This window comes from Pan troglodytes, chromosome 5, assembly GCF_028858775.2.
Source record: "Pan troglodytes isolate AG18354 chromosome 5, NHGRI_mPanTro3-v2.0_pri, whole genome shotgun sequence".
NCBI lineage: Eukaryota > Metazoa > Chordata > Mammalia > Primates > Hominidae > Pan > Pan troglodytes.
The window spans coordinates 83425157-83430308 of NC_072403.2; the positions used below are offsets into that span (position 1 = coordinate 83425157).

The following is a 5152-nucleotide window of genomic DNA, read 5'->3' on the forward strand; positions in this document are numbered from 1 at the left end:
AAAACTATTGTTTGAAGCCATCAATGAGGACAAAGGAAAATAAAGACTAGTTTGTATTTAGTGTACCTGAGAAGTAATTTTATTCTGGTCTTTGGCCATGCAATTATCGGGAGACCGTTTCGTTTATTTTTGTATAATTGTGTGGGTTCCCCTTACATGAGAACTATTTCTGCTACATATTCCTCTATACATATACAAACAAAAATTGTATTTTGTATTTAGCGTCATGTTCCTGCAAAGAGAAAAATAAGGAAAATTCTGCAAAACATGGAAGACTCATGACCCACTTTAAAAACATACCTGGATACATCACATGAACTCAAGACCATGACTATGGAGGAAGGTAATGACCCAAAAGTATAACTGGACCTGAAAGTACAATGGAGCATTCCTTTTAGTTCCTTGAGTACTGATTCTACGTAGCCAAAGCCAAACTGTAAAATTGATGACTTTCATTTTTATTTTCTATTATAGATTTAACACTTGGCAACTCTTACAACAACAACAACAGCAACAGGGAACAACAACAACAACAACAACAACAACCAAAGAGTGCAAAAAGAACTAATGCAGTGAGTTGTCCCAGTTTATATTCAGTTCCAGTTTATATTCAGTTTTGTCAGTTTGACCTTCACAGGTCTGTAATTACGGTAATCACAGAGTACTGAACGTGCTAACAATCAAAGCATCCCAATTTGAACAGTTCAACAATAGCCTTTTTAATAGGGGTAAAACCGTGCCAGAAAAACTGCAAGGCTGCTTCAGCCTTTTCTGAAGATGCTGGATAATGGGGAGCAGGTATCAAACAACTCACCTCTTAAAAATATGCTGCACAGAGAGATTGACTCCAGCTGTTACTGATAGAACCACTACATGGCTACAAAGAGGGTTGTCTTCATCCCTTTGTGGCTCTGATTCTTCCTAATGTTGCCCAATGATGTGGACAAAGTATTATTTCCTTTAAGACCTTCACTTTGAACACCCAACAGTGCCTATGACATTTTTAAAGGTCAAAAAAAAAATTAGCAAAATAGGTAAGAATGAGTTCGGCCAATATGCATTGCTGGTATTAGGAACTTTTTCTCCCTAAGTTAGAGGGAGAACCTCACTGATTACAAGCTTCTTAACCTCATGTTTGCTCTCTCTCTCTTTTTTAAAATTTCTTCTCCTAGTTGCCACAGATTTACTCTGAATTATCTATTATATCTTTCTCAATACTCTTTGGACAAAAATAGACATTTATAAGACTCTGGCTAAGATTAGGAGAATAATCTTTGGTTATGAAACAGTGCTGGTGATTCATGTTATTGTTGTTTTATATTTGTTAACTGGTTCTTATATGAATTACAATCTATATACCTGTTCTTGTAACAATTTTAGAATGTCCAGATTCAAAAGAAATTAGAAATCATCTAGCGTATACTTTTAATTATTTTTTCCTTTTCGCTCATGGATATTTTTAAACAAATTAAATCAGTGTATAAAAACAGGTAAAATCAAAGCTTCTCCGAGCCCAGATGTCCAGATTCTCATCTGCTAAGAGTATCTTTTATCAATGGTCCCTATCCTGTGACAGGTATAACAGAACTCCAAAGCTCCATGGAACCTAGCTCTAAAGCCTATGATTTAATCCAAGCTTTCAATGGCTGGAGAGATAAAGTGACTTAGCCAAGGTCACTCCTAACTTCTGGATTCACATTTCTTTGACCTGCTGAGTCAACCTGAAGTGAGCACCAAAAATATTTTAGCAAGCACTTACTTGTCATTCTGTAACATTTTCCCACTGGCTTACCCTGGCTGTTCTACTCCTAAAGATAATCAAGTACTTTCTCAGTGACTTTGGCTACAGTGGCGCAGGACTAGCCAAATCAACACTGTGGGGTAGTGCCCACCTTCCAGAACCAGCTTTGGTTAGAAAAGGGAGGGGATGATCATAGGATTCATGGCACTAAAAATGAGAACCACTTTTCACTGAGGGTAAGCAGTGCACACACACTGTGGGATGCTTGTCTAGATTCAGAAATAACCTTCTGAAAGCCTGACCTCTCTCACTGCCAGAGTGCAGTGTGTGGGGGCCAAATAAGAACATTGCAAACTTTGTATCTCCACTGTATTTGTCTGAAGGTGTGGAAAATTACCCTGCTTGCCTGGGCCACTCAGACTGTCTTTGTTAAACAATCTCACAAGCCCTGTAGAGAGTGGTTAGATAGTGAATTCACTGGAGATCCTTATACTTTTATTAAGACTCACCTCTTATTTACTATTAAGGAAGATAACGATTGGGGCCACTTGAATATGAAGGCTGTATGTTGCACTACTTCTGAGTCCAGAAGAGCCATTAAACTAGGAGCAGTTTAGGTTAAATTGACTGTCACAACAAAGTCAATGTCACAACAAAGAGACAGATAGGGGAAAGGAGAACTAATGTTTATTGAGCAGCTACTTTGCAACACTCACTCTTCTAATATATTTCCCCTACTACTTCTGCAATTCCCCAAGTACTTGTGGTCCTCAGTTAAGGCATTAAAAATCACAGTTAAATGCAAATGTTATCAAAGCACCTTATTGCATCCAGCCCAGCTTAGTTAAATGGCACCAATATCCACCCAGTTGCTGAAGCCAAAATCTTAGAGTTATCCTTGATTCTCTCCATCCATTCATATAATTTATTATTAAGATGCATCAAATCCACCTTAAAACATCCGAAATCTGCCTTCTTGCCTCCATCATGATGACCTCCCACCTGGGTTGCTACGGTGCCTTTCTACTTAGTCCATTTGCTTTACACACTTTATGAATACTTATAATAACCCAGTATGAGAGCCACTATTACAGCCCTGTGAAACACAAATATCAGGAGCACAGAGGATCAGGATCACAGACCTACAGCTACCTGGGTATTAGGTCTGTCTGGCAACACTCACTGCAGAGTCACTTAATAGAATTTTGAAAGAAGTTAAGTAACGTTAGTCCTTTTGAAATTCACAATTCACAGACTATAAAGAGAAATAAGAGTTCATAAGACTGCCTTGTCTATGTTCCTCAAAACACTACAATTTAATCAAAGGCAAAAAAAAAATACCACTTGAAGGTCCCAGCTTGCTAATGTATTGTTTTTTTTTTATTATTATACTTTAAGTTTTAGGGTACATGTGCACACTGTGCAGGTTAGTTACATATGTATACATGTGCCATGCTGGTGCGCTGCACCCACTAACTCGTCATCTAGCATTAGGTATATCTCCCAGTGCTGTCCCTCCCCCCTCCCCCCTCCCCACCACAGTCCCCAGAGTGTGATATTCCCCTTCCTGTGTCCATGTGTAATGTATTGTTAAATAAATTACCACCTTTGAGGACTAAGCCAAATGTGCAATTTGTAAGCCAAATGTAGCACTTTTTTTTTTCCAGGATGAGTGGGTCAAAATACATCGGTAATTAGAACAAAAGAAAACTTCAGTGTTTCTAAAATACAACTGAGTGAATTCCCCCAAATTAAGTTATATTATTTATTTTGAGGAAATAACAAACTTTAGCTAGCTATCGAGCAAACTTTTTCTATATGCATCTAGTAGCTAATGTTTCCAAAGGAAGGAAATAGTTATGAATATTGTATGAAATGTTTTGCTCTGACACTCTGATATTCTGAAGTCCTTATACTAATCACTACTTGGTACTGCTCTATTTATGTCTGTTGTCTCAAAGTGGTGGAAAAGTGGCCTGTAGGAATAAGGAAAACTGATGTACAAAATGAGGAAGGAAATTTTAAATACAAAGCAATTTCACTAATAAAATGCTCAAGCAGTCTAGAGTAATTTGGGTACTTGGTGAATCATTGCTTAGCAATTCATGAATACTGTGGGTGCTTGGAATTCAATTCCATTGTCCTCTATCTGAATTGCTATGAAAAAGGTCACATGAGAAGGAAAGGAAGTTTTGACTTTCACATGCCTGTTATTGCTAAGGAAACCACTTCCTCAGTATTCACATATTCAGCATGTCTCTAGTTTTGGCTTCCATACAAATTACATCTTGGTATTGCATTAAGAAACAAACAAGGGTGGAGAATATTTTAAAAACTCAACTCAACTATGATATGTTCACAGAACAAAAAGAGGAGCCCTTTCAAACGCCCTTTCTTTTCTGAAGTTCTCTAGGTATGCCTGGATGGAGCCTCTAAGACCTAACAGGATGTCTGAGATTCCAGGGAAGTGGCCTGTGATCTGTCAGTAAACAAATAAGAAGCTAATACAGCTTTGTTGTGTTTTCTGATTGGCATGGTTCTGAACTATCTCCTACTTGTAGTTGCAGACAAAGAAACAGGAGATGAATTACCATGTTCTAGGACTTTGTGTTCCTTTCCAATTCAAACTGCAATAAGAAATAAAAATGGTTAGGCTTCCAGTGTGTAGATTATATAACGTGTCTCCTCTCTTTGGTGGTTTTGTCTTGTTTTGTTTTTTGTCTTTTAAAGAGAAAAATGAATAAAATGAAGGGATATTTTAGAATGACTGGCTCCCTCAATGGGCCTTATTGCAAGTACAGCTGAACCCTGGCTCTTCTGATTCAAGAATATCTTTACTATTTGACGGTTTCATTGTTTTTATTTATATTTCTATTTTTGACCCAAACAGAAAGATCTTATATAAGCTACCTGTTTATCCATTGTAGAAATGCAACTATTTTCAATTCTCCCTGCTGCCGAGAATAATAATGAGGACCCAGAAGATCACAATTCTGAGATATCTGAGGTTTATCTGCCTGAATAGCCTGGTTCTCTCTCCCAGCATTAGGATTTATAGTTCATCTTCTGCCTTTTTGTTTTCAAACTTGTTCATGAATCATAGGTTCAGAACAAAACTGTACTGTTATTAAGAGCAATCTGCAAACAACTACTCTATAGTGAACTTATAACAGAAGGGTGCTCATTTGATATTACATAGTGGCAACTATGAAAGAGGCAACTGTTAGTTATAACAAAGCTGGAAGGGATAGGATTAGGTGAATATTTGGGAAATTTTATACTAACAGAGTTAATATCAAGTGGACACCTAAAACGTTTAAAATGCATGGCCTTAGAAATCATGAATTTAATTTTTATTTTTAGTATACAAGAAAGGAATATATTTATAGATTCATAGAGGAAATACAGAAA

General features: G+C 37.1%; 1 long non-coding RNA gene across 1 annotated transcript; it reads left to right on the forward strand.

Moving 5' to 3' along the window:
- Nucleotides 1-226: 226 nt before the first annotated feature.
- On the forward strand, nucleotides 227-4416 carry LOC134810239 (uncharacterized). The gene is made up of 3 exons (XR_010157841.1): nucleotides 227-343; nucleotides 475-572; nucleotides 4147-4416. It is a non-coding gene; the product is annotated as an uncharacterized LOC134810239 (long non-coding RNA).
- Nucleotides 4417-5152: the final 736 nt, after the last annotated feature.